This window comes from Panthera pardus, unplaced genomic scaffold, assembly GCF_024362965.1.
Source record: "Panthera pardus isolate Hobbes unplaced genomic scaffold, ASM2436296v1 HiC_scaffold_10, whole genome shotgun sequence".
Taxonomy (NCBI): Eukaryota; Metazoa; Chordata; class Mammalia; order Carnivora; family Felidae; genus Panthera; species Panthera pardus.
In genome coordinates, this window is record NW_026526655.1 from 95768456 (window position 1) to 95793270 (window position 24815).

Here is a 24815-nt window from a genome sequence, read left to right on the forward strand (position 1 = left end):
CCTGGTGTGGGGCTCAAATGCGAGATCATGACCTGAGCTGAAATCAAGAGTTGGACTGACTGAGTCACCCAGGTGCCCCTCCACCAGTCATTTAGAGAATCAACACCTATTTTTATATAGTCTTCCAAAAAATAGAGAAGAAGGAACACTTCTCAATTCATTTTAAAACAAGACAAAGACAACGTAAGAAAACTATAGGTTAATATCCCTTATGAATATAGACTAAAAAATTCTTTACAAAATACTGTCAAACTAATCTAGCAATGTAAAAAAAAAAAAGACATGTTCCAATTCAAGATGGTGACATAGAAGGATCCTGAAATTACCTCCTTTCATGGAAACACTGTATCTAAAGCTATATATGGAAAATTTTTCACTGAAAAAAATCCAAGCACTAACTGAGCAACTCCGACACATTGGGTAAATGAGAAAAAAACCCACATCCAAGCTGGTAGAAGAGGCTGAGACACAATCTTGCCATAAACCACATGCCTCGATGTGGTGACCCATAACCAGGAGAGAACTCACAGGCTTAAGCTTCTCCATAACTATAAAAGGGCTCTGACCCCACATCAGGCATCACAACTTTAATCACCACCACCAGTGATTACCAAAATATCTTTCTTTGAAAGCCAATTGAGGCCAGTGGGTTTGTGATTTCCCTCTGCCTCACTTCAGGTCACCAGTATCTCTCCTGAAAGGGAGCTCGTATACATGTTTGGCATGCTGAATTTTGTGACTGCCACCCATGGAATACCTCTAGATCATCTGGCTGTGATGGCCATCCAGGCTTATCATTTGTAGGTCTCGCAAGACTGAAACAAATGGAGAAAGAGCTCTTACCTAGTTACCATCCCCAGAGCACTACAGAGAAGCTACAGATGAAGCACCCAGTCTTTCTGTGAAAGAGGCCTATTAGGTTACCTTCATAGAAGCACCATGAAAGGCACACAAGTATAGGTAGACTGTAATCCTCTCTAGGGATATAGGAGAGTGGGTGTTATCTTTTCACTTTCTTTTTAACAGAATCAAGAGCACTGATATCTCCTGGAGGGGAGCTTACACACACTGGTTTTCACGTCCGGAACTCCAGTTCTATGGATGCTGCTACCATCAGGGGCTATCTCCTGATTACCTGGCTCTGGTGGCTAGTGGGGCTCATGCTCATGGTCCCAAAGGAATGTATATATTTGCATATTTTTAAAAGATGCTCCCAGAGGGTCTGGCTTCCAAACAGGCTGAATCTAGGTGCTGAGATCCTACCTATAGGGGACAGTGACAGATCTTGGCACATGTTCAACCATTGAGAGCCATTAAAAAAATAATAGACTGCTTGGACAAGCACAAGGATTGGAGAGATGACAAAGAGCCAAGTCAGGGTTGAATGACAAGTTTCATCTCCTACATGAGACCATTCCTTCAACACTGGGAGAGGTGGTTGTTTCATTTACTATATAGAAATGAACACAGAGGGGCGCCTGGGTGGCGCAGTCGGTTAAGCGTCCGACTTCAGCCAGGTCACGATCTCGCGGTCCGTGAGTTCGAGCCCCGCGTCGGGCTCTGGGCTGATGGCTCGGAGCCTGGAGCCTGTTTCCGATTCTGTGTCTCCCTCTCTCTCTGCCCCTCCCCCGTTCATGCTCTGTCTCTCTCTGTCCCAAAAATAAATAAAAAACGTTGAAAAAAAATTAAAAAAAAAAAAAGAAATGAACACAGAGAGTCAAGCAAAAAGAAGAAACAGAGGAATATGTTCTAAATGAAAGAACAAGATAAAAACCTCAGGAAAAAAACTTTAATGTAATAAAACTTTAATGAAAAAACTTTAATAAAATTTGTTAAATAGCTTATTTAATAAATTTTATTAAATAGCTTATTTAATAAATTTTATTAACTAGTTATTTAATAAAATAAAGTTTTAATAAAACTTTAATACAATAATAAAAAAGTAATTTGCCTGAAAAAGAGCTCAAAGTAATGGTCATAAAGATGCTCACTGAACTGGTTAGAATACATGAACACAGTGAGAACTTCAACAAAGACTTGGAGAATGAATAAAGAACCAAACAGAAGTCACAGAGCTGAAGATTACAATAAATAAACTACAAAGCACCCTAGAAGAGTCTAGCAGGAGATTAGATGAAACAGAAGAAAGAATTAGACAACTTGAAGACAAGGAAGTAGAATTTGCCCATCCAAGCAGGAGGAAAAAAAGGTAGATAGCATAAGGGACTTATGGGACACTACCAAATGGGATAACATTCACATTATAGGGCTCTCAGAAGAAGAGAGAGAAGAAATGGCAGAAATCTTATTGAGAAAATAATGGTTCAAAACTTCCTTAATCTGGGGAAGGAAACAGAAGCTGAGAGTTCAAATAAGATGAACCCAAAGAGATCCACACAAAAACACAATATAATGAAAATTTCAAAAGTTAAAGACAAGGTGAGAATCTTAAAAGCAGCAAGAGAAAAACAAGGAAACCTGCATAAGACAATCAGCAGATTTTTCAGCAGAAACTTGGTAGGCCAGAAAGGAGTAGCACAATATATTCAAAGTGCTCAAAGAAAAAAAAAACAAACAAAACCCAGCTGACAATACTCTATCCTGCAAAGTTATCAGGATTGAAGGAAGGAGAAAGAGTTTTCCAGATAAGCAAAAGCTAAAGAAAGGAGTTCACCAGCCGTAAATCAACCTTACAAGGATGTTAAAGGGACTTCTTTAAGCTGGAAAGAAAGAGTGCTAATTAGTAACAAGAAACACTTATGGAAGAGTAAATCTTACTGGTAAGGTAAATATATAGTAAAAGTAGTGGATTAATCACTTATAAGGCTAGTATGAAGTTTAAAAGACAAAAGTGGTAACAATAGCTATAATTAATTAGTTAAGGGATACACAAGATAAAAAGATCTAAAATATGACATCAAAAAACATAAAACAGAATATTATAGATATAGGTTATATGTAAACCTCATGGTAACCACATACCTATAATAAATACACAAAAAATAAAGAGAAAGAAACATAAGCATAACACTAAAAAAAGGCATAAAGCCACAAGGAAGAGAACAAGACAGGGACAGAGAGGAACTATAAAAAGAACCAGAAAACAATCAGCAGAATAGGATAAATACACAACTGTCAATAATTACTGTAAATGTATATGCACTAAATTCTCAAATCAAAAGACATAGAGTGACTGAATGGATTTAAAAAAAAAAAAAAAAAAACAAACCCAAGGCCCATCTATATGCTACTGACAAAAGATTCACGTTAGATGTAAGGACACACACAGGGTGAAAATGAAAGGATGGAAAAAGATGTTCCATGCATATGGAAAGCAAAAGAAAGCTGGAGTAGCTATACTTACATCTGACAAAATAAACTTTAAAACAAAGACTGTAGTAAGAGACAAAGAGGAGTATTACATAATAATAAAGGGATCCATCCAACAAGAAGACATAACATTTGTAAATATTTATGCATCCAACATGTAAGCATCCAAATATATAAAGCAGATATTAAAAAGCCTAAAAGGAAAAGTAGACAGAAATCCAATAATAGTAGGGGACTTTTATACTTCATGTACATTGATGGGTAAATCAACCAGATAGAAAATCAATAAGGAAATATTGACCATATATGACACGCTGGAACAGATGGACTTTACCGATATTTATAGAAAACTTCCATCCAAAAGCAACAGATTACCTATTCTTTTCAAGTGTACATGGACTATTTTCCAAGATAGATCATATATTAGACAAAAAACAAGTCTTAACACATTTAAAAATATTTAAATAACATCAAACAACTTTTTCAACTCCAATGGTATGAAACCAGAAATTAATTACATGAAGAAAACTGGAAAATTCCAGCTACTAAATATCTAATGGGCCAAAGGAGAACTCCAAAGAGAAATTTAAAAATACCTTGAGATAAACATAAACAGAACATACCAAAACTTATGGGATGTAGCAAAAGCACTTGTAGCATTAGCCCTTCACAGTGATTGAAAACATTTGTTTTCAATGTCAGATTTTACATCTTTTTCTCTTGTGTATCTCTTAACTATTGTAATTATGGCTATTTTTACTTTTGTCTTCTAAACTTCATATTAGTCTTATAAGTGATTAATCCACTACCTTTACTATATGCTTAGCTTTCCAGTAAGATTTACTCTGCCTCAAGAAATAAGAAAAATCTCAAATAAACAATCTAACATTATAACACAAAAAACTAAGAAAAGAAGAAACAAAGCCCAAAGTTAGTTGAAGGAAGAAAATAACAAAGATTTGGAGCAGAAATAAATGAAACAGAGACTAAAAAGACAATAGAAAGAAGTCAATGAAACTCAAAGATGGTTCTTTGAAAAGATAAACAAAATTCACAAATATTTAACTAGACTCACAAAGGAAACAAAATCAAATGGAAGAGAAGACATCAAACTGATGATACCACAGTAATACAAAACATCACAAGAAACTACTATGAATAATTATGTACCAACACATTGGACAACCTAGAAGAAATAGCTAAATTCCCAGAAACATACAACTTACCAAGACTAAATCATGAAGAAATAGAAATCTGAACAATCCAATTACTAGTAAGGAAATTGATTAACCAAAAACCTTCAAACAGAGGCACCTGGATGGCTCAGTCGGTTAAGCGTCCGACTTTGGCTCAGGTCATGATCTCACCACTCATGGGTTCAAGCTCTGCATTGGGCTCTGTGCTGACAGCTCAGAGCCTGGAGCCTGCTTTGGATTCTGTGTCTCCCTCTGTCTCTGCCCCTCCCCTGCTCATGCTTTGTCCCTCTCTGTCTCTCAAAAATAAATAAATGTTAAAATAAATTTAAAATACCTTCAAACAAAAGATAAGGACCAGGCAATTTCACCTGCAAATTCTACCAAACATTTAAAGAGGAATTAGTACCAATCTTTCTCAAACTCTTGTAAAAAATATAAGATGAGGGCTCTTCCAAACATATTTTTTTAAATTTTTTTCCAAACTCATTTTTGAAAGCCACCATTATCCTGAAAACAAATCCAGACAAAAATGATACAAGATAAGAAAATTAGAGGCCAATATTCCTGACAAACATAGATACAAAAATCCTCAACAAAACATTAACAAACTAAGTTCAATAATCTATTAAAAGGATCATACATTGTGATCAAATGGGATTTATTCTAGGGATGCTAGGATGGTGAACATCAGAAAATAAATGTAATACTACAGCACAGTAACAAGATGAAGAATAAGAATCATATGATCATCTAAATAGATACAGAAAAAGCATTTGACAAAATTCAACAACCATTTACCATTAAAAAAAACTCTCAACAAAATTAATTTAGAGGGAATATACCTTAACATAATGAAGGCCATATATGACAAACCCATAGCTAACAACATCCTCAATGGTAAAAAGCTGAAAGCTTTCCCTATAAGGTCAGGAACAAGACAAAGATGCTGATTCTTGTCACTTTCATCAGCATTGTGCTGGAAGTCTTAGAGCAATTAGGCAAGGAAAAGAAATACAAGTCATCCAAATTGGAAAGGTAGAATTAAAAATGTCACTATTTGCAGATGACATGATGTTATATTTAGAAACCCTAAGAACTATCAAAAACTGTTAGATCTAAGAAATCACTTCAGTAAAACTGCAGGGTATAAAATCAATATAGAAAATCAGTTGCATTTATATATACTAATAATAAACTCTCATAAAGAGAAGTTAAGAAAACAATCCCATTTCCAATGCATCACAAAGAATAAAATGCCTAGGAATAAATTTAATGAAGGAAGTAAAGAACATGTACTCTGAAAACTATAAGAACTTGGTGAAACAAATTGAAGAAAACACAAATAAATGGAAAAAACATTCTGTATTCATAGACTAGAAGAATTAATGTTTTTATAATGTCCATACTACCCATAATGATCTACAGATTCAATGCAATCCCAATCAAAATTCCAATGGCATTTTTCACAGATAAATAAAAAATCCTACAATTTCTATGGAACCACAAAAGATCCCAAATAGCCAAAGAAATCTTGACAAAGTAAAACAAACCTGGAGGCCTACTTCCCGATTTCAAACTATATTACAAACCTACAGTAATCAAAACAGTATGATATTGTCATAAAATCAGATGCATGGATTGATAGAATAGAATGGAGAACCCAGAAATAAACTCATGCATATATGATCAATTTATTAATGACAAATGAATCAAGAATATACAATGGGGGAAAGGATAGTCTCTTCATTAAATGGTGCTGAGAAAACTGGATAGCCATACACAAAATGATGAATCTGGACCATTATTTTAAGCCATACAGAGAAACTAACTTTAAAGAGTTTAAAGATTTGAAAGTAAACATCAAACTCTTGGAGGAAAATATAGGCATTAGGCTCCTTGACATGGGTCTTGGAGATGATTTTTTTAGATTTGTCACCAAAGCAAAGACAATAAAAACAAACAAGTGGGACATTAAACTTAAAAACTTCTGCACAGCAAAGGACACCATCAATAAAATGAAAAGGCAACCTACTGAGTGGGGAAAAAATATGTGCAAAACCTATGGAATTTATATTAAAAAGGTGAATTTTATGGCTATGTCAATTACATCTAAATAAAAAATTTAATCAAAAAATTAAAAAGAAAACAGGAATAGTTTATTGGCAGTGTTTCTCTTTCAGATTCCTCTCTCCTAGCCCTTCTGAAGAACTGAGCTCTGGAGATGTGACAAGTAAGGAATTGCTGCAGCTGAGGTCAGAGAGGTTTTTTTCCTGCTTTCTCCTCCAGGGTTTTGATGGTTTCCTGTCTCACATTCAGGTCCTTTATCCATTTTGAATTTATTTTTGTGAATGGTGTAAGAAGTTTCATTCTTCTGCATGTTGCTGTCCAGTTCTCCCAGCACCGTTTGTTAGAGACTGTCTTGTTTCCACTGGATATTCTTTCCTGCTTTGTCAAAGATTAGTTGGAGGTACTTTTGTGGGTCCAATTTTGGAGTCTCTATTCTATCCCATTGGTCTATGTGTCTGTTTTTGTGCCAATACCATGCTGTTTGGATGATTACAACTTTGTAGTAGAGGCTAAAGTCTGGGATTGTGATGCCTCCTGCTTTGGTCTTCTTCTTCAATATTATTTTGGCTATTTGAGGTCTTTTGTGGTTCCATACAAATTTTAGGATTGCTTGTTCTAGCTTCGAGAAGAATGCTGGTGCAATTTTGGTTGGGACTGCATTGAATGTGCAGATAGCTTTGGGTAGTATTGATATCTTAACATTTTTTCTTCCAATCCATGAGTACGAAATGTTTTTCCATTTCTTTGTATCTTCTTCAATTTCCTTCATAAGCTTTCTACAGTTTTCAGTACACAGATCTTTTACATCTTTGGTTAGGTTTATTACTAGGAATTTTATGCTTCTTGGTGCAATTGTGAATGGGATCAGTTTCTTTTTCTGTTGCTTCATTATTAGTGTATAGGAATGCAACTGATTTCTGTACATTGATTTTGTATCCTGCGACTTTGCTGAATTCATGTATCAGTTCTAGCAGACTTTTGGTGGAGTCTACCAGGTTTTCCATGTGTAATATCATGTCATCTGCAAAAAGTGAAAGCTTGACTTCATCTTTGCCAATTTTGATGCCTTTGATTTCCTTTTGTTGTCTGATTGCCGATGCTAGCACTTCCAACACTATGTTAAACAACAACAGTGAGAGTGGACATCCCTGTCATGTTCCTGATCTCAGGGGGAAGTCTCTCAGTTTTTCCCCATTGAGGATGATATTCACTGTGGGCTTTTCATAAATGGCTTTTATGACATTTAAGTATGTTCCTTATATCTTGACTTTCTGGAGGGTTTTTATTAAGAAATGATGCTGAATTTTGTCAAATGCTTTTTCTGCATTGATTGACAGGATCATATGGTTCTTTTCTTTTATTAATGTGATGGATCACACTGACTGATTTGTGAATACTGAACCAGCTCTGCAGCCCAGGAATGAATCCCATTTGATCATGGTGAATAATTTTTTTTATATGCTGTTGAATTCAATTTGCTAGTATCTTGTTGAGAATTTTTGCATCCATATTCATGAGGGACTATTTGGACCTCATGAAGATAAAAAGCTTCTGCACTGCAAAGGAAACAATCAACAAAACTAAAAGGCAACCAATGGAATGAGAAAAGATATTTGAAAATGACATATTGGATACAGGGCTACTATCCAAAATCTATAAAGAACTCACCAAACTACACACCTGAAAAACAAATAATCCAGAGAAGAAATAGGCAGAAGACATGAATAGACACTTCTCTAAAGAAGACATCCGGATGGCCAACAGGCACATGAAAAGATGCTCAACATCACTCCTCATCAGGGAAATACAAATCAAAACCACACTGAGATATCACCTCACGCCAGTCAGAGTGGCTAAAATGAACAAATCAGGAGACTATAGATGCTGGCAAGGATGTGGAGAAACCGGAACCCTCTTGCACTGTTGGTGGGAATGCCAACTGGTGCAGCTGCCAGTTTGGAAAACAGTGTGGAGTTTCCTCAGAAAATTAAAAATAGATCTACCCTATGACCCAGCAATGGCACTGCTAGGAATTTACCCAAGGGATATAGGAGTGCTGATGCATAGGGGCAAATGCACCCCAATGTTTATAGCAGCACTTTCAACAATAGCCAAATTATGGAAAGAGTCTAAATGTCTATCAACTGATGAATGGATAAAGAAGTTGTGGTTTATATATACAGTGGAATACTACTTGGCAATGAGAAAGAATGAAATATGGCCTTTTGTAGCAACATGGATGGAACTGGAGAGTGTTATGCTAAGTGAAATAAGTCATACAGAGAAAGACATATACCATATGTTTTCACTCTTGTGTGGATCCTGAGAAACTTAACAGAAGACCACGGGGGAGGGGAAGGGGAAAAAAGTTACAGAGAGGGAAAGAGGCAAACCATAAGAGACTCTTAAAAACTGAGAAGAAACTGAGAGTTGATGGGGGAGTGGTGAGAGGGAGGGGAAAGTGGGTGGTAGGCATTAAAGAGGGCACATGTTGGGATGAGCACTGGATGTTTATGGAAACCAATTTAACAATAAATTTCATATTTTAAAAAAATGAAGAACTGAACTCTGTAGAGTTAAATTGATATAGGTGTTCAGTTAATAGAACTGTTCTCTATCTTTTCTATGACTATCTTTGACACTGGATCTTTATTGGTAAGATCGTTGGCTTTAATGTAATGATCATTGACTATGACTTTTGTGGCAATAAAATGTATTTCTTTCTACTTAAGTATAATACTCCTAAAAGTACACCAACCTTAAGTATACAAAGTAAACATACTTATTTAACCATTAACCAGGTAAAGAATGTTTCCAGCATCCTAAAAGTGCTCTTTGTGTACCTGTCCATTCAATACATCCTGTATTCTCCTAAATCTAACTACAGCCCCAACTTCTGGAACACCCTTGTCTGAGGTAGGTGGGGTAGCTCTCACCATATTCCCTCAGACTCAGATCTTGTAGTATGTGCAAGGTGTACTTCATTATGTTTTGGCTATGTGCTTGCTTCCTTATTTAAAATGGTGTTATTTGGGCACCTGGGTGGCTCAGTTGGTTGAGGGTCCAACTCTTGACTTCAGCTCAATCATGATATCATGGTTTGTGGGTCTGAGTCTTGAGTCAGGCTGCATTTTGACAGTGGAACCTGCTTGGGATTCTCTCTCTTCTCTCTGCCTCTCCCCTGCTTGCACTTGCTCTCTCTCTCTCTCAAAATAAATAAACTTAAAAAAATTAAATGGTGTTATTTCTCTGTTTTTTTTCTTTCTGTAGTTTTAATGGAATGTAAGGGGAAAACACAGCAAAAATATTTCTATTCTTCCCTTAGTGAAAATCTTTCTCTATTTCAATATGTGAATCCTTGCTTTAAGCCAAAGTAAAGAACTTTTCTCTTTAGAAATTACAGACCGGTTCCAAATGTCTTTGGAGGAGCATTATCCTTAAGAGAGGCACCATGGTATACTGGAGGAACACTGGATTGGGAGTTAGTCCTGGGTGTTTGACTACATTCCTGCTCTGTGAGGCTCTTAACTTGTTAAAGCTTTAGTTTCTTTTCACGTAAAATAAAGAGAGTAACACCAGCCTTACCAAATTCATAGAATTAGTGGGAGGATCAAATGGGACAAGCAATATTATCCTATTTGTAAAATGCTATTGAAATATAGTGTGGTAATTTTTTGCCTCCACATTGGATGCCCTGGAAAGCTGTTGGGGAATACAGAACAAAAAGATGTCATGGCTACTGTTGCCTCTTTATTCCATCTTAATATCCCCCCAGCTAATCTGCAGTCACTGAGGAGTCACATTAACATGGAACTTGTATAATTCATAAACCACTACAGCAGCCTGGAAAGGCTTTAATCAATTGCTTTCACTCTTAATTATTTTAAAACCTCAATAATGGTCAAATGAGCTGCATGGCAGTTTAATTAATTTGCATTAAGCCCAAAGGTCCTGAAAGAGTGGTGAGTTTATGAACATGATGACTAAAGGCTCGGCAGGAGCATGTCAAGCCTGAATGGGTATCTGGGCTGGTTCCCATGGGATTTTCCCAAGTCAAGCTGTGTGTGTGTGTGTGTGTGTGTGTGTGTGCGCGCTCACGCTCGCGTATGTGTGTGTGTTGCATTCACAACATTGCCATCTCTGTTTATTACATTAGAATCAGTTTTGAAGCCTCTGAAAATGAGCTCACTTGCTAAAGAAAAGCTTTGGACTTGTCTATAACTCTAATTGCCTATGTTCTCCTTGCTCCAGTTTCTGTGTTTAATAGAGAGCTGGCTGCATGTTATTTTTATTTCTGTGGAAGAGAATTGGTGCTTCTTACTCCCTGCCCATCATACTGATTTGTAATTAGCATATTTCATCACAAAAATCCCAGTGGGTGATGATGGCATTCCTGAACTGTTTCAACTTGAGCCATATGGTGCCCCACATTGGCCCTGCTCTGAGTGGTGGCTGCTCATTCCCCACCTGGGAGGCTTCCCTTTCAGGAAGGGCTCTGGGAAGGATTTATTACTAACATTACTGTCTCTCTTGGTTTGGACTTATAACCCATCTCATCACGACACATTTATGCCCAAATGGTCAGAGAGCAAAGAGGAAGAAAGGGGAAGTGAGTAAGTAGAGCCATTCATCTGACTCATTGTACTGGTCTTCTGTTTTCCATCACACACAGCCATGCTGTGATATTTTGCAATGGCAGTGCTAGAAAATGAGTTTAGAAGAGTAGGAATATACCACTTATCTCCCAGGTTGTGAATATATAATGATATGCTGTGTGTGAAGCAGGTACAACAGAGTCTGGCACATAGGAAAAAAGGTGGTTGTTTATTGAACATTTCCAATTTAATGCAAGTCCTCTTGCAGAGATGAGTTTTCAACTTGGTGTGTGCTCAAGGTATCTTGAGTGGTGCCATTCCATAGAACTTTCTGTACTGAAATATGATAGAACACTGTTCAATGTGGTAGCCACCAGCCACATGTGACTACTGAGCACTTGGTATGTGATTAGTGAGACTGAGAAATGTAATTTAAAAAAATGTTTTTAACGTTTATTGATTTTTGTGTGAGAGACAGAGTGTGAATGGGGGAGGGGTGGGGGGGGGACAGAATCCGAAGCAGGCTCCGGGTTCTGAGTTGTCAGCACAGAGCCTAACATAGAGCCTGATGTGGGGCTCAAACTCATGAACCGTGACATCATGACCTGAGCCGAAGTCGGATGCTTAACCGACTGAGCCACCCAGGTGCCCTAAGAGAAATTTAATTTTTAATTGAAATTTAAATAGCCACAGATGACTAATACCTACTATGTGGGAAAGTACAGATCTAGACCCTAGATTTATTTTTTTTAGAAGAGGTCCATTTAAACTTTAAGTAACTAAGATCTTTTCCATGAGTACTGAGAAACTAGGGTCCTCACAGATCCCTAGACTAGTCTAAAATGAGATCAATGTCATTCACACAACTGTTAGTTTTCAAGTGTCCAGAACATTAATTGAATTCTTTGCTATTTTCAAACATGTTAAAATCCCTATTGCTACACATGCTAGTGGTAGAAAATAGTATTTAGAGAATGACCTGAATGACCCCTAAAGGGCTTTTTATACGGAAATGTGAGTGACCTGTCATTCCTACTCAAGCTTGCATGCACCTCTCTTGGAAGCAGAAAAAGTTGAAAGGGGTATGGAGTTTTCCTAACAGGAAAGAGACATGAAGGCGAGGCGGAGGTGGTGCAATGTGGCTTAGAGCTGGATGAAGATCTGGATGTTCTGCTTTTTGAGGAAGGTCCTGGAGTGGGAGGAGCCTCTTCTTTTACCTTAGGGGAGAACTATTACCCCATGGCTTTGGACATATCAGAAACCAAAAGTGTGGCTGGAGGAGAAATACCTTGATGGTAGGGGGACGAGACCTTTATTATTTAAGTCATTATTTGAATGGCCACTGGATATCAGACCTCTAGACAGGGAATACAGAGAGCACAAATAGATGTCACTTCTACCCCTATGGAGCTTGCTGCCTAGTGGCACAAAGAAACATGATTATGTAATGGCGCAAATAGTTATGATGACAGGTAAGAAATTTACTGGGGCTGTGTCAGTGGCTGACAGGGGAGTTTTGGGGCTGAATTATACACTACAGGTTGTATGCTCCAGAAAGCATCTCTTGAGATTGAAGAGGAAAGAACAGAAGGTGATTAACTATTCATTCAATACCTTAAATTTGAGGCACTACATGAGCTACTGGCAGGAGATAAAAATGTGACTAAGATGATTTCTTCCTTTCAGGATTAGAGGTGGGCCTCACTGGAGGGAGTAAGTACATATAAAATAGATGCCAAGGCAGATGCTAGAACACAGTCAACGTCAAAGAGGGTGAAGGACATGGGGTTCAGAAGAGACCAAGATTTGCCTTGTCGAGAGTAGCTTTAGCCTAGACTTGGGATATGAACATGAGGTGGTGGGGCCACTTCATTCAAACTGTGCATGTGGGCTTAGAAAGGGAGCACCAAGGCTGGTATTACTCTATTAAAAGGAGAAGCCCCTTGTCCATGTTACCTGGTTCCATGTAAACCCAGTATCATTGTATAGTCTCATGGTGGTGGAAGGAGGACAGAGGAAGGCAGATGTGAGGAGGTAGCCCACCAAAGACTGAACTTTAACACTTCTCCAGTCAGGTGGCAAAGCTTAGAACTAATTTAATTTGGTTTAGAGAAAGAATGATTTCTGTTGTATCCTAAAGTTCTGGAGTAAAAGTCATACTTGTTGTGGATGATTACCCTCAAGGAACTTACATGAGGGTGGGTGGATAAAAATGTGTTAATATTTGCCACAGTGAAATTTGAGCCATAGTTGAGGCATCTTATAGGGCATTCAGAAGAAAGGTCACTTATAGTCAGTAGAACCAAGAAAGTCAAAGTATGCAGTGATGTTTGTAATACCTCACTGAGCACATAGTTATTTCATAGTGATTTCACTGAGAACTCACTGATTTCATAGTGGAGAAGGAAGGGAATTCCAAGGAAAGAGTTAGAACAAAGGCATATGAAACATGGAACATATTCTGGGCAGAGATGAACCCAGTACTTCTAGGGCAAACAGAGAGAAAAACCTTGCCTTCCTGGCTCGGGATCTGGTCATTCCCTAGAGTGACATGTCCCCACTGAGAATTATTATATTTTCTTTATATTCCCATAGCTCAGGGATATTTTATCAAACTACACTTCAAACTATAGCTTGTTTTGCAAAAATCAATACAAATATTATTTGAAATATAGTAAAATACTGGATATGCTTTTTATAAACTACAAAGGACCTTTAAGGACCCTCTTTTTAGACTGATTCACTGCTAATCCTCCTCCCCATTTGAAAATCTGTGGACATGAATACAGCTTAATGGTATGTGAGGAAGCCATGGGTGTTAGAATTGGGAGTTTGGTAATAACCAGATGAAGCAGTTTGCTTCAGACGAAGCTGTTAATAGTGAGTAGGTACAGAAGAAATCAATCAGATCAGAGAGCCCTCATCGGAATAAGATGGACTTAATCAAGGAAGGTTTTTTGGGAAAGGTGCTATGAAGAAGGCACTGAATAACAAAGGTTTGCAGAAGAATAGTAGGGTGGGGGGGGAATGAACATTCACTTAGTGCTATGTTGCTGAATGAATAAGCAGATAATGAATGAATGGTAGCATGAAATTGTGCAGGTTTAAGTTCACATGAATAGAATAAGTCACCGAGGGACAAGTTCTCAAAAAAATGAGAAAGTGACAAAAATGCAGCACTCCTATTTGGAACTTTGTAGGTTGATAGCAGGTAAACAAAAAATGTTCTTATTGCTACCATCACATGAGAAAGAAAAGTTTCCTTGGAGCTAATGGAAATTGAGTACCATCACCAGACTGGTTAACCAGAGTCAGAAAGAGCAGTTATTTGAGTGAGGTGTACCCTGGTAATTTTATCTCAGTTGAAAATAAGAGTTCTTCCTTTTATGTGGAATAACCCCAGAAAATTTCCTGAGCCTTCAGCAGATTAACTCTGAGAAAAATTCAGGCAGAAAATAGAGCCCATGGTCAAGCTGTGGTATCAGCTGTTCAATCCAGGGTATGAAATTGGATTTAATTTAGCAGAAAGCGATTTTTGGGTGAGATGCCTACCTGCTAGGACTGAGAGAGTCACTAACCTTGGTGGTCTGGTTGCCCAGTGATGACAGGCTGGATTCCTCCTTGCAAAGGCACCCAGCAGTGGGAGGGAGGAGAGGAGAAGCAAGCTCATTAGTATTTGGAGAGAGGAGAAGGCTATTTTTTCTAAGATGCAGGACTTCCTGCCTGGAAACCTAGCACATAGAGGCCAGCCTGGAGGAGGGTTTTCATCCTGTGAACGCGGTCATGAAACTTTAAAGGTGGCTCTCGCACAAGAATTCCACTGCCATTTTTAAAAAGGCGACAAAGCAGAGTAATTTTCTAGGTGGTCAGAAATCTGGTCAGCTCCCTTTCCCAGCCAGGTTCTGAATGATTTGAAAACTAAGACAAAGGAGAGGAATGTCTAAGCCAAATGTCACCTTTATTAGCTGTAAAAACCAGGATGGAGGGTATGGTTTACATTTGTTAGTGCCCCCAGAATTCGGCACACTCATCCTTCCCCCCAAAAAAATTGGTGGTACCTGAAAAGGCAGCCTCTTCCCTCACATGCTGCAGAGACCCTCCCCTAAAGATGTACCAGAAACCACCTGCTCCCGAAGAGCAGCTATTCCTCACAGGGAGAAGGGGGAGCTAAGATAAACACATCCAGTTGTTCTCAAATTTGTAATTCTACCCCTTAATAGGAAAAGAAGCCAGAAATGTAGCAACCAGCAGAGTGGGGAAACAATGCTCCTCCTAATATCTGACTGGACCAAGTGGTTTTGCTGGTTCATTCAGGAACCTTTTCAGGGCCCAGAGGGTAGCAACTCCCTCCACGACGCCCCCCGCCCCCCACCCCCCACTTCTTGTTGACCCACTGTGGGATTTAACATCAACTGACTTCTCTGGGACTTTATAGTGAAGGCAGTTGCAATTATGGTTACCCAGAAAAGCTATCCCAAAGTGCTCTTGGAGATTGGATCTCTTCAATTCAGTGACCTGTTCTCAGATCGACTAGATATACTGGGAACTGGCAAGAAACCTGTACTCAGAATTGGCTAGGAAATCAGCAGGGCTCAGGGTGAGAAAAAAAATACAGGTTTAAAAGTTGTAAGAGTTGTAAGACAGCAACAGTAGAGCACTGAACCGAGTTCAGGACCCTATCTGTGTGGGGTCTTCTGCCAATGCACAGATCCCACGCCCATGAAGCCAGCCCTCCGTGCTTACAGATGCTATTCATGCTCTCTGGACTATTTCCTCCTTTGCCTGTGCTCCGGCTGGGGCTGGGTCTGGGTCTGGGTCTGGGTCAGTAGGTCTCTCACACATACACACACCTTAGTATAAGTTATTTGTAACATGTGTAAGAGAAATTCTTATCAGAGTGCAGTTTCATCAGTTTCCACAAAACAAACACGTCCATGTAACCAACCTCCAGTTCATTTAACAGAACATTATCGGAATCTCAAAAGCTCCTTCATGTCCTTTCTAACCTTTACCCCATTTTCTTGCTGTGTTTGGCTTCTTTCATCCAATTATCTTTATGAGATTTACCTATGTTGTAGTATGGGCTAACTTCATTTGTTTACATTGCTGTATTTTACATCATTTTACTTACTCATGCAAGTTATGTATTCCTTCTACAGTTGATGCACATTTGCATTGTTTCTAGTATTTGGGTATTACAGTTAATGCAGCTGTGAACATTCCAGTGTGTCTCCCCTGGTGCATTTGTGCATTTGCTTTATAGGAATTGCCAGCTCATGGAGCAAGCGTATGCTAAACTTTAGTTGTTGTTTTCTCAAAAAGATTGAGGAATTCACTCTCTTACTAGCAGTATATGAGAGTTCCATTTGCTTAATCCTCTTGCCAACATTAGTTTTGTCTTCTGTTAAAACTGTTTTTATTTTTTATTTTAGCTATTGTGGTTGGAGGGGTGTATAAAAAATGATCAATTTGCCTAATTTCAGAAAGGACTGAAAGATCCTTAGATTCATACATAAAAACCACTTCCTATTTCAGCTTCTCTCTGTGCACTGGCTTTACTCTTCTGCACAATTTTTTCCTTCTGCATGGTGGCAAATAGAGCCATGGCAAATTCTATTGCTATTAGAAGTTGGAAAAGGAGAGCCCTTTAGACTAGAGGAGTCAAGAACTAGAATTTAAGGAACTTGGAGAAAGTGAGGAGAAGGTGGCCAGGTATTCTCAGGTGGATGAAGGTAGATAGAACAGTCACATCAAAACTGTTCTAGGTGCAGTGGCAGATTTTGCTAGGGAGCAATGGTTGGTATGGCTGAGAGGTAGCAGGGCCAGAGTGTGCAAATGGGGCACTCCCTGGGGCAGAGGAGCTTGGCTGCTACCACTGGTTTAGGAAAATTAATCTGGCCAAGGTCCGTTCAAGGCAAAGAGAAAGGCTGGAGGCTGGTCAGGGCAGGAGAAAGGGATGATGGAGGGCCTGGATCAGTGCTTAGTGTGATATCCGAATACCAAGAAGAATTACACTTATTTGGAAAGAATTGATGGTCCTTGGCCATCCTCCTGTTCTCATGCCATCATGTGGTGCAACTGGATGCCCGATTGGACTGTTTATAGAGAGGCACTGTGTGGTCTCAGTGGGTCTTTCCCTGGCTGCAGTGGAGAAGCACCAATATCAAGTTACACATACTAGGCACCTCTTGTTAAATTGTTGTCTAATTGCCTAACAAAATAGTGTTGGTGCTCACTGGCCTAAATTTAGAAGAGTGTTACACAATAAAAGTACTTTGGTGTCTTAGTTGATTTCATGACTTCACATAATGGAAAGGTTTAATTTGCTTATTCACTTTTGTAAAGAAATAGAGCTTACTTTGGTAGATTGGAGCCCCAAAATATATTAATATAGTTGTACATTTGTACTTTGTATAGTTCATTTTCTCCTTGATTGTGGTATCTTCCTGCCCTTGTCTGCTTTGAAAAGCTGCACAGTACATTAACTTTCTCGTTTTAATACTTGCATATTGTCCTGTTTGTATACGAAGTTGACTTTCTCCATAAAAATGTGTAGTTCCTTTAAATATTGAAAAAAATTCATTCTTCCCCATTCTCAAATGCCTATTTTAGGAGACAGAAGATATAAACCTAACTCTCTCTTTTGTGACCAGAGGTATGAGAACATGTGTAGAAGCAGCATTCAATGGTTGGTGTGGAAGGGAGGTAGTGGTAAGAGAATGGCTAGGGATCTTCAGTCTTTGCTAGAATGAGTCACTCAGCTCCTTGCCTGAGGCCACATGTTTACTGATGATGTGTGTGGAGGTCTGTGCCTATGGGGTACCTTCAACCCAATCTGTGGTAGGTGAGTGTTTGGGAAAGTAATATACTGAAAGAGGGATCCAACTGGTTGGTGAAGAGGAAGGGCTATACATTTTGAGACTGATGGGTTCATACACATTGTCCCCCACTGGAAATGGTCATAAGCATCAAGACAAAACTACACTCACACAGCCTTGATTTCCAATTGTCTGGTATGAGGGTTAAGTCCACCTGTCCTAATTTCTTCTTAGCTGTATTGTGAACATTGCACATATGTGAAAGGTCTACATAATGTAAAGAAATTCAGTTATTAACCAAATAAAAACAAGCTCATTTCCCCATGAGACCTTTAGACTTGGAGCATTTGACTTTAAAGAAGTAGAAAACAGGAAAAGAGAGTATTTATTACCAGTTCTCATTTAGGCCAAGTTTGCTTATCCTGTTTATCTAAAATAAGAGCCAACAATCTGGAGTGGTTTCAATTGGATCTAAATATTTCTCCACATTTGAATGGGCTCCAAGAGCCTATTCCAGCACTTGGGCCAAAACATCTGCATGTTCTGGAGGACAGCAAAGTTGTCTGCATGTGCAGGGGCTCTGTTTTGGCTGGAGATAGGCAATGGTGTCATCACTCCCACCATGTGGCCATCCAGCTACCTCCTGCTGCTCTCAGTTGATTGTGGGTGTTGATCTCTGGAATTGAGTCACTATGGGAAGCAAGTTTCTGCTTTTAGCAACTCAGGCCACTCTGTCTGGACATCTTAACTCTGGGAAAGCTGGACTTTGCTCAGGCACTATTTCTGCTTTGGGAGAAAAGAATTATGATGGCTAATGTTAAGAACTTATGCACTGGGCACTGTTCTAAGCACAGTTCTTATGTTAACTCATTTATTCCTCATAATGTTTGAAGTAGATACTGTTATTGTTCCCGCTTTATAGATAAGGAAAGAGGCGGAAGACACTTAACCCATTAAGTACACTCCACGAGTAAGAAACATCATGGATGATAATCACAAGCTATAACAACTAGGACGATCCAGGCACTGGGCAACCAGAAGCAAGACTGTGACCACTAAGATGAGATGCTACCATACACAGAGCAAGCAAGGCTATGTAGCTACTACTGGATGAACATCACCTTATGTGGCAATAAAAAGCCAGGCCATCTGGCTACAGGGTCTACATTCTTACCACTCCTCAGCATTCCATCTTTGCTTTCATAGTGCCTGGCACAGAGTAGATGTTCAGCAAACAGTGTGCTAAATTGAAGTGCTCCGTTGTCCAACGGCTTCCCTGTTGGAGTTCCTATATTTTCTGTCTCCTGCTTTTGGCACCTAGGACAAGGCCTTAAGCATGACTGTCCTCTTGTCGAATAACTCAAAAGTAGTTTCCAGTAGTAGTCCAGAAGTCTTAGGTCTCTTCTCTTTGCCTCTCCTTTGAAGACCCAGTCCCATTCAATTCTTTCTAGCTTCTCCAAGCAAACAACCCATCATGCCACATGTCGATACACCCAACAGTTCCTTTGTTAGTTCTCAAATTGTTGTAGGTCATGTAATGACTTTCCAGAAGCCAATGAGAATGTGTGGCTCTTAAGAAGTGGCCCTAGTTGCTCTGACCTCAACTGTAGCAATCTCTTACTCGACACATCCCCAAAGGCAAGGGAATTAAGAGCAAAAATGAATTACTGGGACCTTATGAAGATAAAAAGCTTCTGCACAGCAAAGGAAACAACCAACAAAACTAAAAGGCAACCAACGGAATGGGAAAAGATATTTGCAAATGACATATCGGACAAAGGGCTAGTATCCAAAATCTATAAAGAGCTCACCAAACTCCACACCCAAAAAACAAATAACCCAGTGAAGAAATGGGCAGAAAACATGAATAGACACTTCTCTAAAGAAGACATCCGGATGGCCAACAGGCACATGAAAAGATGCTCAACATCGCTCCTTATCAGGGAAATACAAATCAAAACCACACTCAGATATCACCTCACGCCAGTCAGAGCGGCCAAAATGAACAAATCAGGAGACTATAGATGCTGGCAAGGATGTGGAGAAATGGGAACCCTCTTGCACTGTTGGTGGGAATGCAAATTGGTGCAGCCACTCTGGAAAACAGTGTGGAGGTTCCTCAGAAAATTAAAAATAGATCTACCCTATGACCCAGCAGTAGCACTGCTAGGAATTTACCCAAGGGATACAGGAGTACTGATGCACAGGGGCACTTGTACCCCAATGTTTATAGCAGCACTCTCAACAATAGCCAAATTATGGAAAGAGCCTAAATGTCCATCAACTGATGAATGGATAAAGAAATTGTGGTTTATATACACAATGGAGTACTACAGGGCAATGAGAAAGAACGAAATATGGCCCTTTGTAGCAACATGGATGGAACTGGAGAGTGTGATGCTAAGTGAAATAAGCCATACAGAGAAAGACAGATACCATATGTTTTCACTCTTATGTGGATCCTGAGAAACTTAATAGAAACCCATGGGGGAGGGGAAGGAAAAAAAAAAAGAGGTTAGAGTGGGAGAGAGCCAAAGCATAAGAGACTCTTAAAAACTGAGAATAAACTGAGGGTTGATGGGGGGTGGGAGGGAGGAGAGGGTGGGTGATGGGTATTGGGGAGGGCACCTTTTGGGATGAGCACTGGATGTTGTATGGAAACCATTTTGACAATAAATTTCATATATTGAAGAAAAAAAAAAAAAAGAAGAAGTGGCCCTAGTTGGTCCTAGAGAAGCAGAGCAGGAGGCATCGGCCCACGGAAGGGTTGAATGAACAACCCTAGGAGGCCTCTCGAGCTCCTGTGTCTTTGGGAAGAGGAAAAAAAATCTTGGAGTGGATTATCACCACAGAGTAAGAATGGACACAGCGTTTCCCATTTAGCAGGTCTAGGATAGAGCTTGAGAATTTGTACTTCTTGGGGCGCCTGGGTGGCTCAGTCCGTTGAGCGGCCGACTTCAGCTCGGGTCATGATCTCACGGTCTGTGAGTTCAAGCCCCGCATCAGGCTCTGTGCTGACAGCTCTGAGCCTGGAGCCTGTTTTGGATTCTTTGTCTCCCTCTCTCTGACCCTCCCCCATTCATGCTCTGTCTCTGTCTGTCTCAAAAAATAAAGGTAAAAAAAAAAAAAAGAGAATTTGTACTTCTAACCAATTTCCAGGTAGTATTTCTGCTGCTCTGGGCACTGCAGCTTCAGACCACTACACTATACCCCTCCCTCTCTAGGGCCAGTCTTCCTCTACTTCAGAGAAAACTCTTATAGATGAATTTCACCTGGGAGTTTGGAAGGACTCCTGGCCCAAGGCCAAGGTTCTAGTTCTTTCTCAGCAGGCTTGGCTGCATCCTCACTCTGGGCACTTGAATGAAGATTTAATCCTAAGCAAAGTCCCGACACTTGGCCTTGCTGGCCTTAAACCAAGGGCTATTTCAAGTGTGGTGTGGTGTTGTGGTAGCCGTGGCTAACCAGGAATATGTGTGATCTATGTGTCCCCACTAGGAACCTGTTAACCACCAATTCCACATGTCAGCTATTGTCCCATTGGGATCCTGATTTTGAAGGCACAAAAGAGTGCCTAGTGACGATCTTCTCTCCTATCCCTCCCAAGTTTTCCTCTTCAGAACAGCTCTATCTCCTCTTTGAATCTTCTCCATCCTCTCCAGGTAGATTACAGCTTTTGCCTCAGGGATCCCCAAAGATTGTAAGCACATCTTTTACCACATTTGTGGCATTGATTTAAACTGTGAACAACTGGAGGGCATAGCTCTCTGCCTTGTTGATACTCATGAAAGTGCAGGGACAATGTGGGCACTCTCTAAATGTTTGACAAATGTTTACAAAAGCAACAATTAGGAAAACAATGCAATGCAACAGATATAACAGTCTGGCTTTGGAGTCATCTGACCTGAGTGTAGGTTCTAGCTTTACCACCTGTTAATTGTGTACCCTTGTATAGGAATTACTTAACGTAGTTCATTCTCTGTTTCCTAATCTGTAAAATAAGTACAGCCTCTTCCTCATAGGGCTGTTGTGCTAATGAGTAAGACAATACATATAAAGCTTCTGTCACCATGCTTGGCACACAGTAGGTGCTCAGGCAATGGTATTTAAGAACCATGTTTTAGACAGTGAGGAGTGGGTGGGAAGAGGATTGGCACAAGAAAGAGGAGTCCTGGAACTTCTGTCTTTCAGGGTCTTAATCAGTATCATCTCTCAGTCTGAGATATCGAAGTGGGATACAGGAGATTCTCAAGGGTAGATGTGCCATTATTTGAGCGACAGAGCCAATGAGAGTGGAAAGACTCAAGACAGATTGATCTTCACTTCCATTTCTGTGTTTGGTTTTAGTGGTTTGAATTTGCTGGCGACCCTCTTTCACAGACACCCTTTCTGTCTGTATTCCTCAGCTGATCTGAATCCTACAAAGGGTAGAGGCAATCATAATAAAACCCGAATAGGCCTATGCAAAGAACTGGGACATCAGGGACCTGTGTTTAATAGGTGTTTGGGAATGACATTGTTTATTATGTATGCACAGTATGTCAGGGCTATTGAGAAACACTCCTTGTAAATAGAAATACTGTATGATCCAGTAATTCCAGTACTGGATATTCATCCCAAAACAATGAAAACCTCTGTTTGAAAACCATATGCACCCCTATGTATACTTCCTTATTTACAATAGCCACATTATAGGAGCAACCCAAATATCCATTGACAGAATGGATAACGAAGATGTGGTGCGTGTGTGTGTGTGTGTGTGTGTGTGTGTGTGTGTACTGGGCTATTACTCAACCGTAGAAAATAAGCAATGATTTCTTGCCATTTGTGACAGTATGGATGGACATAGAGGGCATTATACTGAGATGACAAATACCATATGATTTCACATATTATATGTGGAATCTAAAATACAAAATAAACAATAGGATCTCCCAAATACATCAAATAGTTAATAACAAACATAAAGGAACACATAGATAGTAATATAATAATAGTAGGGGATTTTAACACCCCATTTTTATCAACGGGCACGTCATCTAAACAGAAAATCAACAAGGAAACAATGGCTTTGAGTGACACACTGGACCAGATGCACTTAAGAGATACACTCAGAACATTCCATCCTAAAACAGAATATACATTCTTTGCAAGTGCAAATGGAACATTCTCCAGAATAGACCACTTATTAGCCCACAAAGCAAACCTGAACAAATTTAAGAACATCAAAATCGTACCATGCATATTTTCTGACCACAATGCTATGAAACTAGAAGTCAACTATAAGAAAAAATCTGGAAAGACCACAAATACATGGAGGTTAAATAATATGCTACTAAACAATGAATGAGTCAACCAAGAAATCAAAGAATAAATAAAAAAGTACATGGAAACAAATGAAAATGAAAACCAATGGTCCAAAACGTTTGAGATATAGCAAAAGTGGTTCTAAGAGAGAAGTTTATAGCAATGCAGGCCTACTTCAAGAAGTAACAAAAATCTCAAATGAACAACCTAACTTTTCACCTAAAGGAGCTACAAAAAGAACAAATGAAGTCCAAAATCAGAAGAATGAAGGAAACAGTAAGGATTAGAGCAGAAATAAATGATAAAGTGGGGAAAAAAACACAATAGAACAGATCAGTGAAACCAGGATCTGGGTCTTTAGGGGGGGAATCAATAAAATTGATAAACCTCTAGCCATACTTATCAAAAAAAAAAGAAATGGATCAAATAAATAAGTCACAAATAAGAACAGAAATAACCAATACCACAGAATTACAATCATAAGAGAATACTATGAAAAACTGTATTCCAACAACCTGAATAACCTAGAAGAATGGATAAATTCCTAGAAGTATATAAACTACCAAAATTAGATCAGGAGGAAATAGAAAATTTAAACAGACTGATAATCGGCAAATAAATTGAGTCAGTAATCAAAATACTTCCAACAACAAAAAGTCCAGAGCCAGATGGCTTCACAGGCAAACCCTACTGAACTATTTGTATTATTGAGGGGAGGGGGAGCGAGGGGGAGCGAGGGGGAGCGAGGGGGAGCGAGGGGGAGCGAGGGGGAGCGAGGGGGAGCGAGGGGGAGCGAGGGGGAGCGAGGGGGAGCGAGGGGGAGCGAGGGGGAGCGAGGGGGAGCGAGGGGGAGCGAGGGGGAGCGAGGGGGAGCGAGGGGGAGCGAGGGGGAGCGAGGGGGAGCGAGGGGGAGCGAGGGGGAGCGAGGGGGAGCGAGGGGGAGCGAGGGGGAGCGAGGGGGAGCGAGTCTCAAGCATGTTCCATGTTCAGCGTGGAGCCTGACATGGGGCTGGATTCCACAACTTTGTGATCATGACCTGAGCTGAAATTAAGACTCAGATGCTCCCCCCCTTTTTATATCTACTTAAAATTTACAGAAGAGTTGGAACCTATTCTTCTTAAACTATCCCAAAAAATAGAAAAGGAAGGAAAACTTCCAAATTCATTCCATTAGGTTAGCATTACCCTGATACCAAAACCAGAAAAGACACCACTAAAAAAGAGAGCTATAGGCTAATATCCCTGATGAACACAGATGCAAAAACTCTCAATAAAATACTAGGAAACCAAATTCAGCAATACATCAAAAAATATTCACCACGTAGGATTTATTCTTGGGTTGCAAGGGTGGTTCAATATTCATAAATTAATCAATGTGATATATCACATCACTAAGACAAGGGATAAGAACCATATGATTATTTCAACAGTTGCAAAAAAAAAAAAAAAGCATTTGACAAAGTACAACATCCATTCATGATGAATACCTCAACAAAATAGGTTTA